Raw genomic sequence first — 15,161 nt, forward strand, 5'->3', positions numbered from 1 at the left:
AAAAAAGGCATCTGATGTCAATCAGTTAGCACTGGTTATTGTCCTTTGGTTAGTGTAATACACACGTGGCTTACAAAGGCAACACGTTACAAATTCCTGCACATAGCTTATTGCTGTCCAGAACAGACCTTAATTTTAGAGTTCATAGAATCTCGTGCACAAAGGCAGCCATTTGACCCATTATGCCTGTGCTGACTCTTTGAAAGAGCTATTCATTAGTCCAAATCCCCTGCTCCCGAATCCAGTTCCTCTATCAAGTTACCACTGAATCTGATTCCACCAACAGTTCAGGCACTGTATTCATGACAATAACTCAATGCGTGAATAAAATTCTCATTTCACCTCAGGCTTTTATGCCAATTACCGTTAATAACTGTCCTCTGGTTACCGAGCCTTCTGCCAGTGAAAGATTCCTCCTTGCTTACACTATGCTACAGCTTCTTTAGTTTCTCCAAATAACTGAAGTCCACCATCCATGTGACATTCTAGTAAATCTCTGTATCTTCAAGGCTTCCAGCTGAGGTCAAACTAGTGATTAATAAAAGGTTCATCGTAACATCCTCACTTTTATAAAGTCCAGGATTCCGTACGCCTTTTTAACTGCTTCCTCAACTTGCCCTATGTTCTTCAATGGTGTGTGCAGGTCTCTGCTCTGACACAGCCCCCTTAGATTTTATATTGCCTCTCTTCATTATTCATGCCAAAATGTAGCACTTCAGTTGATCTCCAAGGACCTATTTTGGTCCCTTCCTGTTTCTCATCTACATGCTGCTCCTTGGCAAGGCAATATTATCTGAAGGCATAGCGTTAGTTTTCACATTGGTGGCACCAGCTCTATTTCACCATCACCTCCTGTGACTCCTCCATTGTTGCTAAATTATCAGATTGTTAATCTGACTTCCAGTACTGGATGCAGACAGAAGCCACTGTTTTTAGGCTCCAAGCCGCATTCCCCAGTTACCAACTCCAGCTCCTTGCCTGGCAACAGTCGGAGATGAAGCCCAACTTGTTCTCAACCTTGGGGTCATATCTGATCCCGAGATGGGTTTCTGACCTCATTCATCACAAACAAGCTTATTTCCACCGCTGTAACAATACTCAACTTCGCCTTTCTCAGCTCATCTGCTGCTGAAACCCTCATTCAGGTCTTCAACACCACCAGACTTGGCTATTCCAATGCACTCATTTCACATTTTCTACCTTCTATAAACTAAACATCTTACAAAAATCTGCTGCCTGTGCCTTAACTCACACCAAGTCCCTTTTTCCTATTACCCCTGTTCAGTGACACACACTAGCTCTCAGTTAAGCAAATTCTTGGATTTTAAAATCCTCAATCTATGTTTTGAATCCCTCCATGACCTTTCCCCTCCCTACCTGAGGAAGCTCCTTCAACCCTACAACCTGCCGAGATACCTGCGCTCTTCTAATTCCGGCCTCTTGTGCATCCTTATTTTTAAATTTTTTACAGAATGTGGGCATGGCTGGCTAGGTCAGATTTATTGCCCATGCTGAGTTTCCCTTCAGAAGGTGGTGGTGAGCTGCCTTCCGGGGTGTAGGTACACACACAGTGCTGTTAAGAAGGGAGTTCCAGGATTTTGACACAGCAATACTGAAAGAACAGCACTATATTTCCAAGTCAAGATGGTAAGTGACTTGGGATTTTACAACAATAGCTTCATAGTTATTAGACTTTTAATTCCAGATTTTTTATTGAATTCAAATTTTACCATCTGCCTTGGTGGGTTTCAAACAGCAGGATTTGAATTTGGATCCCCAGAGCATTACTCTGGGTCGCTGTATTACTAGACCAGTGGCAATACCATTATGCCATTGCCTCCCCATTTTTTTTTTAGGGGAACCTCCAGATAGTGGTGTTTGTCATGGATTTACCAGGTAACAAGACACAGAAGTAATAAAGGAACGATGGGATGTGATCCACCTAGCAACAGGGGAGAATCGCAGCTGACACTTAAAGGGGCATCCTTTTTCCAGTATTAGCAGACATCTAGATAAAATCAGATGTAAATATCCCTATCATCAGGAAGCAGTTTACCAAGATGACAGAGATCAGGGGAGGTATACAGATGCTAATTTTCAAGGGTCCAAGATTGTAGGAGAGACAGATGGCCCAATATATGGTGTCTTAGGTGGTGCCTGAGAGATACAAGTGTCAACTCCTGCAGAAGCAGAGAAACCAGTTTAACATCTCGCCAGGGTATCATCTAACAGCAAAGATCCTTTTTATATTTTACAGCTAAGTTAATGCAGAAACCTTTGTAAAGGCAGTTTACTTATCTTCACTGAATCAGGCGAAGACGCTTCCCAGACTGAATCATCCTCCTGATATTGTGTGGTAACTATAAACTGGATTTAACTTAGAGATTTATTTACTTTGATGCTGTTTAGGGAACGGGGAAGTCTTAGAGTTCAGGTATCGGGGATATAGTTTGGAACAAGGAGCAATTTCTAGATAAAATTGTGTGCATATATGTCTGGTGATTGTGTCTCTCTGGATTATAGTCCTGTTCGTGTGTATTTGCCTTTTCTTTCATTTAATAAACAGCCTTTAGCAATTGGTACACTACAACTGGGCTGCTTATTCTCAAGGGTGGTTTCACATGACACTGCGCACCATTTCAAAACAAAACTATATGCCACCACGAACTGGTGTCTCACATTGAGACGCCCACGCAGATAACATCAGCGTGTTTTGCAACATGTTCCCAGGTATCTGCTGCTCCTGTCCTTCTAGATGGTAGCGAACGTGAGTTTAGAGATTGCTAAGGAACCTTAGAGAGATGCTGCAGTGCATCTTGTAGATGGTACACACAGCTAGCACTGTTTGTCAGTGATGTAGGGATTGAATGTTTGTGGAAGGGGGTAGCAATCAAGCGGGCTGCTTTGTCCTGGATGATGTTGGGAGGGTCAGAAGGGAAGTTACTTGCCAGAGGATTCCTAGCCTGTAACCTGCTTCTGTAGCCACATGGCCAGTCCAGTTCAGTTTCTGGTCAATGGTAATCCCAAGGAGTTGATAGTGAGGGATCCAGCAATGGTAATGCAATTGAATGTCATGGGGCGATGGTTAGATTCTCTCTTGTTAGGGATAGTAATTGCCTTGTGTGGCATGAATGTTATTTGCCACTTGTCAACCCAAGCTTGGATATTGTCCATGTCTTTCTGCCTTTGGACATAGACAACTTCAGAATCTTAGGAGTCGCAAATGGTACTGGACAATGTACAGTCATCAGCAAACATTCCCACTTCTGACCTTATGAGGAAAGGATAATTGTAATTGCTCCACCATTAGTGGCTGTGCGTTCAGTCACCTAGGTCCCAAACTCTGGGATTCTGTCCCTAAACCTCTCTACCTCACTTTCCTCTTGTATGACACTTCTTAAAAACTTACCTGTGATCAAGTATTTGGTCATCTGCTCCAATATCATACTTTGTTGTATAATGCTCCTGTGAAGCACCTTGGGACATTTCATCACACTAAAGACGTTTATAAATAAGTTGTTGACTGCGTTGAATATTATCTGCCACCTGCCCATCCATTTCAAAAATCTGCCTGTGCCCTTATAAAGTCTTTTATCTTCCTCTCAATTCTAATTTACTTCCAAAGTTAGTTCCCTTTGCAAATCTTAAAATTGTGCCCAAAACACCAAGTCTAGGTTATTAATATATATCATGAAAAAGTGATCTTAGTATTGCCCTTAGGGGACATCACTGAATACATTCCCTCAGACTGAAAATCAACCATTTTGTGTTCTACTGCCTGTCACTCAGCCAGTTTCACAGCCATGTTGCCACTTGCCCTATTATTCCATGTGCTCCAACTCTGTTGACAAACCTATTATGTGGCACTTTATCAAACACCTTGTGGAAGTCTATATACAAAACCACAATACCGTCACTTGTTACAACTATTACCTCAAAAAATCACACATTAGTGCCAACAAGCAAATGTGAGGTTTTAAGATGTTTATGTTTTGCACTGTCTCTTTCATTTCAGGTAAAATGGAGGAATGGAAAGTCATGCGATCAGCTTCAAATTCAACCAGACAACAAGCCTGGGTGGTTGGGTTACAATGGCCACAGGGGCGAGGGCCAAGGTTGAGACTTAGTAGGAGGAAGGTGCAATGTGTTCACACACCTGAAAACAAAGGCAAGAGCAGGTGGGCTGACTGTGGATGGTCTCTAGAGTTTTTGAACATAAAGAGAGGTCTCACAGAGACAAAAGGCTGAAGCTGGTGTTGACAATTGAGTTGAGAAGGCTGCAAATCTTCAGTGAGCTACCAAGCTGAATGCTGGAGGATGGTCCCTGATCATAGAGATGCCTTCTGCGACAATCTAAAGACCCTAGAAGATTTATCAGAAACCGCTGAGTGGACCTTACTGGTAATTGGCCGAAAACCAAGGGAAATGCCTTTCAACTGTCGTGTGACATTAAAACTCGTCGAAACGGGGTAAAGTGAATCTTCTGGAAGCTGCGAATGACTGTGGACGGTTACCCACAAAGACTGTAATCGATTGGAAATGGCATTGTAATGTACACAGCTTGAGGTTATTCGTCACATTAAAACATTAATAAGGGTTATCTTTTCAGCAGTTTAGAATATTAACTGCCTCCTAGATAATTTTTACAAGATGTTGATTTTAGCTTGTTTGTTACAGCAAGTCTTAAGATTTGAAATCTTGTACAATTCCTTTTATTCGGTCACTGGGAATTCAGATGCATTTATTTTAAAAGTTATCGGTTTTCTGGGGATTGTAAATTCCTGCCGGCTCTCCTTAACTAATGCACACTCAACCAAGTGTCTCTTAATTTCGACCAGAGTACTGTTTCTGAAAGTTTTCCCACCACTGAAGTTAAACTGATTGGCTTGGAAACTGTTGCAGCCTCTCTGGTGTTTCCATGGAGCTTTCTGCTGAAAACCCCACAGGAATTCAACCTCAAAAGTTTTACTTCATCTTTAATAAATATAATCCACAAAATATAAAATAAAGCACACAATTCATATGGTCCTATTTCTTGTCTCCACATTTCAGTGGTACTGACTCAGTGCCAACAAGCAAGCATGGAATGAGGGAATCCAAAATAAATTTAATTAGGTGCTATGATAATTCATGGAATTGTTTTTTTTTGAAATGACGGGAAACAGTTCGTAAACGATAAATGTCTAGTCAGATATGGAGCAAAGCCTAAAAGTACTAAGATCACTCGTTGCCCAAACTAGGTCATTTTACGCATTTATTTTAAAGAAAAAAGTTTCATTACCATAGTTTATCTGCATCAACTCTGACAAAATTTCCTCAATTACAAAGTTCACAGTAGACTGCCTGGAGTGCAAAATCGAAGTCACTGCTATTGTACCTTAGTTCGCAAATGTGTTTTTGTTTTGCCTTATGTAAAAGCAAATCACTGATGATTCTGCTCTGCCAAGATTACCTTTTGATGAATCAGCTAATGTATCCATAACCAAACCCAACGTTTTCACATACAGGCCTTATGTAATGTGCACTGGGGCTGTGAGACTATATTCCATAATGGGAACATTAGAATCATGTTCCATTCAATACTTTACTTTCAAAATCTCTTTCTGGTCTATCAAGTACAAAGCTGATCTCAAACCCAGCCCATGCCTAACAGAATTATACTGAATAATGTTGTCACCTTCATTCTCACACCTTTTTGAAGATGCTGGAGCTCACAGTTTGTCCAAAATCACAGCTACTGTTTAGAGTTTGCCATTTATCTCTGATCAGTTTGACCCAGTTTTCTATCCAAATCTGGTTAGTCACCAGTCCTGCTAGCAGCCAACAGCTACATGCGGTCCTGAATAAAGATGAGGTAACAAGCAAAGCCAAACTCATGTTAAAAATCTTGTAAAAATTTCCTAAATAGATGGAGATGCGACTTCTAAAACTGCAAATGACATTTTAAAAAAGAAACTAAAGCGTTGTTATAGCATTAGTCCAACAGTGCCAGGCAGCAAGTTGAACCTTAGCTTTAACTAGATCACGATGCTGCTAACACAATTATAAAGAGTGCATGGTCGTTATTAGTGTTACAGCTCAGCACAATCAGACAGACATCTACGTAAAAGTTCCATCAACCACTTGAAAATTCTAAAGCAAAATCACTTGATGCCATCTTTTTTAGAAATAGTTCTTCACTAACTCCATTACCCTTTCTCCAATTTAAACAATCCTTTTCAGAGCCTAAACGCAAGAGGACAAATATCCCCCTTTCTGGTTCCCAGCAAGATTTTCCCCTGTGCTCATGTCAACATGTATTAGATAACAGCCTCTCCATGATAACAGTCATATTCTGTAGGAACTTAGTCCACAGCAGTCAGAGTAATAAAGGTTTTTATTGAATTCACATTTGCACACCCTCCCCCTTTCATAGCCACCTGAACTGAAGATTGCAATCAGGCCTTAATTCCCCATATGTAACAGTACAGGAAAAATGTGATCTTGTTACCTCTGAAGATACCCATCAATCTGGGGGCGGAGGAAGCATTTGTACAGTCACCCACATCCTGACTTCTTATGCAAGAAAGAATCCAATATCACTGTTGCTCTTCATTGTAGCTCCCTCATATTGAGAAATCATTTCCACCTTTGCACGATTGCAAATAGCCACCAATTTTGTATTTTTCTTGTTTCTTTTCCCCCCCTTTTAGATGAAGCTGTTCACTATTCTGCCAATACCTCCAGACAAACATTTTGTCCTGTATTTGCCCCATTACCACTCCCATTGGCCATGTACCATCAACCCTCGTGTCAATTAGCCTGCTTCCTATGTCAAACATTGGTTTTCACACCTCCTCTTCTCCCCCCTCCCCATTCACTTGCCTAAAAGCCATTACACGTCTGAACTAATCCCAGTTCTAACTAAAGTTAATCGACCTAAAACATTGACATTCTCTCACTCTCTCTCTCCACAAATGCTGCACATTTCGGTTTCTATTACTAACAAAGTTATCCAATTGTTTAAAGACAACTGAATTGCAATCTGTTCATGTAAAAATATATTTAGTTAATCAAATATTGATTTCCACCATACCATTTAATATAACATTTACAACATCAAATATGCTGTGTTAGGAATTTAATTAAACACACAGTAAACAGAGTTCCATAACAGGCTACAAACCTCTGGGACAGCCTGAACAATAAATAGCTAGTGTTTGGTCAAAAACAGCATCCCAACAAAGTAGAAACTAGAATATTTATGATACTTCATAATGAGCTTGTTGAGATCAACTTACAAAAGACTTGAGCAGCTTCCAGCACAGCCTCGTTTATGAAGTTGCATTGATGCTATTTTTATAGGCCTTTAACTCTGATCAGGTTTGCTTATCCACCTGCAATGCATTTGTTAATTGGTGTCAAGTGATGCGATGGGAGTCAAGGCCCAACACAAAGGTTTATTTACCAGAGTGTTTATAGGGCCATGTTAATTATTATTACTTAGCTATATGCAAGTGACTGAGAACATTTTCATTATGATCATGGATGGTTTATGCACTGACAGCTAAAATATTGAGCTGGAAAAGTTAATTTCCAACAGATAATAGGGCACGACAGTGGCATTTTTCAGACCTCATTCACATCATCTATGCAACTAAAAATTTTTTAACTCATCATCCTTATTTTCAAAACTGTACATAGTCTCATTTCTCCCCAACTCTAGTAGCAAGCCCAACAAGCCTAAAAAATGTTCCCCTCTCGAGCAGCTTTGATTTTAATTATTCCACCATCAGTGGGCATGTCTTTCACTGCCCAGGCCCAAGCTCTGGAATTTTCTCCCAAACCTACCTCATTTTCCTTCCCTTTAAGCTATACTTAAAACCTGACTGATTAAGCTTTTGGCATCTGCTCTAACATTATTTCATATACCTCAGTGCCACATTTTGTTTTCCAACGCCCCTGAAGCACCTCAGGATGTTTTACTAAGTTGAGGGCACTATGAAATTACAAGATGTTGTCGGTTTTTAAAAGTACACAAAAGCATGGACTGAACATTTTCGAATTCGATGCGTATTCTTAACCTCCCAAAACAATATTTTAGGTGTTCAAGTTTTGTCAATAGGCTAACTTCAATCTTCCAGATGATGGAAAATGACTTCAATAAAGATGTATAATCTTATAGACCGCCATCCTATCTAACTCACTCTGTTTAACATAGGAAGCAGCAAGTGAAAATCACAATTTTGCAAAATATAGACCTTTTTCTCTTACTGATGTTAATCTGTTGTCCAAAGACATGACAAAGCTCCATAGGCAACAGGATTTTTAAAAGCTGCCTCAACTTCTGGTAGTTGGGTGTAAAAGTTTGAAGAGGCTTACAGAACACTGGAAAACAAATCTACAAGATAGCTGACATTCTTGCCAGAAATGAATCTGTACAGTTAATATCAGATGGCCTGGTAAAGTTCCAAACTCTCCATGCACAAGCTGAAGTATACTGAGCCAGTAAAAGATGAGGATTCCAAAGTTAGCTATTCTTCTTTAGCCACTCTACAATTGCAGCTAACGTTATCATAGAAATAGAATCATAGAAACCCTACAGTGCAGAAGGAGGCCATTCAGCCCATCAAGTCTGCACCGACCACAATCCCACCCAGGCCCTACCCCCACATATTTTACCCACTAATCCCTCTAACCTACACATCCCAGGACTCTAAGGGGCAATTTTTTAACCTGGCCAATCAACCTAACCCGCACATCTTTGGACTTTGTTATGCAGACAATGAATAGTTAAAACCCAGCTTCACCATGGTTCCCTGAAAATGATCTAGAATGGCAATGGTGCCTCAGCCTTCACTAAACCAGCACAACACAATGCATGGTTAGGTTCCAAAATATTATTTGGTTCTTGAAAGCTGTGCTTGTGAACCTGGTGCTCTAAGCCAAATTGCTAACTGGAAACATGGGCCAAGATGTCACCCCGATGTTAAGCAGTCTGTTGGCTTTTGAATACTCAATACTTGTCAGTATTTCAGTTGCAACCTATATGGCCCCTTTAATTAAACAATTTATCTTGTCCAAAGTTTCACCATCTCCAGTAACTGGGTGGGAACATGTTTCAAAATAGCAGTGAAACACTTCGGAGGCAAAAAAATCAATTGCTTTCACCTTCTTCATAGAAACACTACCATGATTATGCTACAGCCAAGCATAAAATGTTAATGGCAGCATTGCAGTGCCGCATGAATGTAAGCACAAGTGATCCATTAGTAAGCATTACCAGCATCAACAGATCGCATGTGGTCTGATTAAGAGCAACAGACTGGTTTCTGCTTTCTCCAGCATTCATGAGAAACTAATCATTTTCACAGCTTACCAGCTTCAAGATTAAATCAGCTCCCGTCTAGGAAATAAACTATTAGCACCAGGTGTACTTTGCACCTCTGCCAAAAATGCAGCATATAAAAAAGGTAATTTTATTGTTATGGGCCTCTTCTGCAAAGTGTTTTATGTTTTTCCTACAATGAATTTCCTTCATGAAAGTTGTATTCTGAAGCAAACACACCACAAACTTATAACAATGAACATAATTAATGCAAATAGGTTATTAGAAGGAAATTTATTCTGTCTACTATCATATTTGAATTACTGATAGAGATTTTCAGTCCCTCTCTCCTCCCACAAAGTGTCAGAAGAGATACCTCGTCTCATTATTTAACCTTAAAAACTTATTTCAACTCCAAAACCAATTCCATTTTAAAATATCACCAATTTTTCAATAATTGATTAGCCCAACAAAAGCCATTGTCTACAATCTGGAAAAACTTAATTTGTATAACAAACCCCAAAACAAACTGACAACCCACAAGCCTTCAGAGAAGGTTTTGAAACAGGTGATCCTGCACTAAATGAGGAGCTTTATAACTCATAACCACTCCCCAGAACATACACAATCCTGAACTATGTTCCAAGTCTCATATGGAATTAAGCTTTCACTTTCCGTCGTCTTAAGGCACAGCACACAATTACAGTTCTCTTCTAACCCACTAAAGAATGACCAGTACTAAATTAGTACAGTCTAGATAAGGATTTTCTTAGATCCCATATGTAACCTACTATTTATTTGTCTGTTTATATGTTGTGCTTTGGCACTGAAAAATCCATTACTGACAGCTCACTCCCTCTTTATTCTCAAGGAAACCAAAAGCATTGTAATAAAATGCATCAGAAGCCAGTGCACAAAACAATGACATTGTCTTTACCATAAATTATAAATTAGTGGAACATAGAATTTGAAACATGACAAATTCTAAATCCTCCTGTTTCAACTATATCCTTACCATCCGAGAAATACTAGCAATAAGCAGGTCATTTCATCCATTGACACCGAACAATGGCCATTGAGTTAATAAATCTAGCCAGTAGGAATGCAGGCAAGTATCCCACTTAATGTTGCAGGCACTCTTCATAATATAGCAGATTTTAAAAACATTTTCTTCTCAATAAAGAGCACAAGTAATTAAAAGCTTTGGGCAGAGGATCAGCTCTGCCTGCTACAGCAGGGAAGCATCCACCACACAGGTTTGTAACTCCCAAACCGAAGCATTGCCATGCAGAGAAGATGCAGGAACCTGCCAATAATTAACCTTCTGAATACAAGTAACTTGCCATTAACGTGGCCATCTTCAAAGCCTCTTTCTGAATCCAACCTTGTGCATTTCAACACCAGTTGTCTGACCAACGATACTACACTCTGAACACCCTTACTTTTACCTCAGTTTTGCTTTAGCTGTGCTGTTAATAGCTTATCCCCTTACTCTTGTAACAGAACATCCTCAGACCTGAGGAAGCTAACTGCTGGCCCTGCCTCTCGGATGCATGTGGTGAGCAGCCTTAGGAGAACGAGATTATCTGTGTCTCTATCATTTGGTTACAGCTTAATATCCAGAGTGGACATGGAGAAGGAATCATAGTACTAAATCTTCCATGTGACCAGTTTTCTCATCGAGATTACTCGGACTACCGATGCCAATATTCTCTCAGTCAGTTTGCTGGTGGCAATGCTCTTGATTCAACATCAGTAGTTCTGCACAATGCTACTTCAATCATTTGCCAGTTTGGAACTGATTCGTCACTCCAGTGTCATATCTCAAATTGTACTCTTTAGATCAAGTTTGGAACAACAAAATCCTTGAACTGCTGGGTCATTTAAAAATAAAGTATGATGTGAAACTTCACCTGCTCACTTTATTGAAATCCCAAAACAATAAATGTCCATGTGACAGGTCAGGTGTCTCGAGGGGTTGAAAGCAGAACAAGGAGTTACCAGTATGTGCAGTCAGTGTCAGGAAGTGCAGCAATGTGTGTATCAATTTATCGTAAGTTACTGCGTCTCCCACTTCCCACAAATACAAATTTGTATAATAATGGAATTTAGAACACTCTGTGGGGATAAGATAGGCTTGCTCTATAAGCATTTCTTGCTTTGTACAATTCATTCAGCCATTTAAACTATTATGTTTCCAGTCCCCAAGTCTCTAGACATGATCCAAGAATACACTTTTAATATTTGCCATGGGATTAATATAACTTGCAGTACGAACACACAATGGGGTTCCAAGTATTAAAGTTTTAAAAACATTTTAAATATGCAGCCTCACCAACAGGGAAACAATCCCAATTCAATGCCAATAGTCTTACTTAAGTAGTCATACCGACATTCGTTCAAACAAGTTTCATGCCTAAAAATACTTTGATCTCCATACTGTTGAGACAGGTCAGAGAAAATGTCAGGAAATTACACCATCATTACATCTTTGGAATATACAGTAAAACATTTTCCAAAGTTTAAAATGGCATAGGACTTTTTAAAATTAGTTTCTGCCTCCACTTTACTCCAAATCAGCTCTCAACACTTCCCTTTCTACTTTTTCCCTCTACATCAGCATGTTCTCGCCACAGAGCTGTCCTTTCCCTTGCATGCTACCGAGACTAAATTTTTGCCTCGACACACTGTTCATTTCTCAGAAATTATTTCCCTCATCAACTCTGGGTCACATTCGGAGAATGTGCTTCACCCTACAATGTTCTTGTCTGGCACTTTACATGCTTCAGGAACTCACCGGTCACATGCTTGCTCAGTCTCATTCAGAGCATGACCTTGACCGTATACTACTTCCCTCCATCACTCTTTAATACAACATTCTATTCCTCTCCCTTACATTAATGTGTGCTTGGTAGAAGAGTTCCTCTTATGAAGTATGCACAGCAAAATTATAAACTGACTCTTTAAAAGCACACTTTTATTACACCAATGTAGAGGAAACTCACCCAGGCCATGCGAGAGTCTCTCTTCCTCTCCACCCAGTCTCACCATATACTTCCTGCTCAGAAAGACTTCATTGCTCTTCTCAGAAATCACACACATGTAGTCCCCCCAGGCACATGGGGAATGAGTAATTTCCCTTCCTACCACCCTAACAACGCATGATACGACAACAATTGGACTGAGTACACCTAGCAATCAATCTTCATCAGTTGCACTCAGGTGAGGAAAATCCTGGGGTGAAGAGCTTTGGAGAGACCATAGATCCAAAAGAGATCATTTCCTGTCAAGCATTTACACTGCACTCCGAGCTTTATTCTCTGATCGAGTCCGAAGAGTCCTATTGGACTTGAAATGTTAACTCTGTTGCTCTCCCCACAGATGCTGCCACACCTGAGTTTCTCTCTTTTTCCTCTGACTCAGTTCAATCTCTTTCCAACTCTTCCTCTCACCAGCCACAAAAATTGCTCAAGCACTAACTAACCCACATCCTTTTCCTCCTCCCGGGCCAAGCCGCAGTTTGTGATCACTCAGTCGCTCACTCAGCGGGCAGTCTGGATCACAATGCCGGGATCAACTCCAGCGGCCTGCCCTCGACCTGTTGTGTGGGGCCCGCTGCCTCCCTGGGGCCTCGCGTGTGTTCCCGGCCGCGCTCTGCCTCCCGCAGCCGGGGCCAGGCCCCCCCACCACTCCCCGCCGACCCCCGGAGGACTCAGAGCTCCTCGGGCAGCCGCCAATACTCTCCACCCCCTCCGGGAGCCACTAACTCGGGAGCGGGTCTCCGGACCGACTGACCGGCACCCACACCCCGAGAGCGCGAGGCTCCGGACAGGCCGGAGAGAGGGGCTCCGGACAAACGGTGGCCCCTGCTAAATCCCCCCCACCCCCCCACCCGAATCCGCGGGCACAGTCCCTGCCATACTCACAGTAACCAGCCTGGTCATTGAAAACTACTGAACACAATGCGACTCCGAGCAGCGATTCCCACAGCGGCCACCTCGCACACACTCTCTCACCGTCTCCGAGAGACTGGCGGCTCCCAGCGCCCCGAGCCAGCCCGAGTGCTCCCGAACCCGACCGAGCTTTCCCGAACCCCGCCCCCGAGTTCATCCGAACCCCGAGTCCCTCCCGAATCCAACACCCTGCCTCCGAGTGCTCACTAGCCCCGCCCCCTCCCCGAGTGCTCAGCGACCCCGCCTCCTCTCCCCGAGCCCTCCCGACTCCGCCCCCGCTCCAGTCATCCCGAACCTTCCCGACTCCGCCCCCAATCCAAGCCGTCCCGACTGCGCCCCCGAGTGTTTCCGTACCGTCCCCGAGTCCCTCCCGATTTCAACACCCTGTGCCCGATTCATTCCGAACCCCGCCCCCTCCCCGGTGCTCACGGACTCCGCCCCCTCCCCGAGCGCTCACGGACCCCGCCCCCTCCCCGAACGCTCACGGTCCCCGCCCCCTCCCCGAACGCTCACGGACCCCGCCCCCTCCCCGAGCGCTCACGGACCCCGCCCCCTCCCCGAGCGCTCACGGACCCCGCTCACGGACCCCGCCCCCTCCCCGAGCGCTCACGGACCCCGCCCCCTCCCCGAGCGCTCACGGACCCCGCCCCCTCCCCGAGCGCTCACGGACCCCGCCCCCTCCCCGAGCGCTCGCGGACCCCGCCCCCTCCCCGAGCGCTCGCGGACCCCGCCCCCTCCCCGAGCGCTCACGGACCCCGCCCCCTCCCCGAGCGCTCAGGGACCCCGCCCACTCCCCGAGCGCTCAGGGACCCCGCCCACTCCCCGAGCGCTCACGGACCCCGCCCCCTCCCCGAGGGCTCGCGGACCCCGCCCCCTCCCCGAGTGCACACGGACCCCGCCCCCTCCCCGAACACTCACGGATCCCGCCCCCTCCCCGAGTTTTTCCGAATCCCGCCCAGGCGGCACGAATTCCCGCCGATCGCGCTCGGAAGCAGCCCGGCTCCTTCCAAGAAGGTCCCAAGAACATGGGGGAAGCGCCGGAGAGATTCCGGGTTTTATCATCTCCTCCTTTCATTTACCTCAGGGTGATCCATCGGCGGGAAACACGGCAGATTGCAGGCGGTAAAGAGCGGGATTCACTGGCTGGCCTCGGGCTCCCGGGCGGAGCGGCGGTTAAAATGGAGCTGGTACCTTCGCGCGCCTCGCGGGAGGGCAGCTTCCCATTGGCCAATCCCGCTGGTTTGCTGCTTTCCTATTGGCGAGGCACCTGTCAATCTGTAAACCCCACCCCCAGCATGGTTTGAACAAGAGACAGGCATGGAGCCCAACTGGTTATCACAACTCCAACTGGTTATCACAACTCCAACTGGTTATCATAACCCCAACTGGTTATCTCTAATATAACCCCAACTGGTTATCACAACTCCAACTGGTTATCACAACTCCAACTGGTTATCTCTAATATAACCGCAACTGGTTATCTCTAACATAACCCCAACTCGTTATCTCTAATATAACCCCAACTGGTTATCTCAACTCGAACTGGTTATCTCTAATATAACCCCAACTGGTTATCTCAACTCCAACTGGTTATCGCAACTCCAACTGGTTATCTCTAATATAACCCCAACTAGTTATCTCTTAACTCCAACTGGTTATCTCTGATATAACTCCAACTGGTTATCTCCAATATAATCCCAATTAGTTATCTCTTAACTCCAACTGGTTTTCTCCAATATAACTCCAACTGGTTATCTCCAATATAATCCCAACTGGTTATCTCAACTCCAACTGGCTATCTCTAATATAACCCCAACTAGTTATCTCTTAACTCCAACTAGTTATCTCCAATATAACCCCAACTGGTAATCTCTAATATAACCCCAACTGGTTATATCTAA

General features: G+C 43.5%; 1 protein-coding gene across 3 annotated transcripts in view; it reads right to left on the reverse strand.

Annotated features, from left to right (window-relative positions):
• The window catches only part of LOC144509216 (protein tyrosine phosphatase type IVA 2-like), a 106,136-nt gene extending 91,662 nt beyond the window's left edge, over positions 1 to 14,474 (reverse strand). Inside the window, exon 1 of one of the 3 annotated variants that reach the window (XM_078237717.1) lies at positions 14,340 to 14,474. The gene's annotated coding sequence lies outside the window, so the exon portion shown is untranslated. Of the gene's footprint in view, positions 1 to 12,849; positions 12,985 to 13,233; positions 13,458 to 14,339 lie in introns of those variants that run through there. The other 2 variants (XM_078237716.1, XM_078237719.1) reach the window with 2 other exon arrangements.
• Between the last annotated feature and the right edge of the window lie 687 nt (positions 14,475 to 15,161).

The sequence above is a fragment of the Mustelus asterias genome, chromosome 21 (assembly GCF_964213995.1).
Source record: "Mustelus asterias chromosome 21, sMusAst1.hap1.1, whole genome shotgun sequence".
NCBI classification, from domain to species: Eukaryota; Metazoa; Chordata; class Chondrichthyes; order Carcharhiniformes; family Triakidae; genus Mustelus; species Mustelus asterias.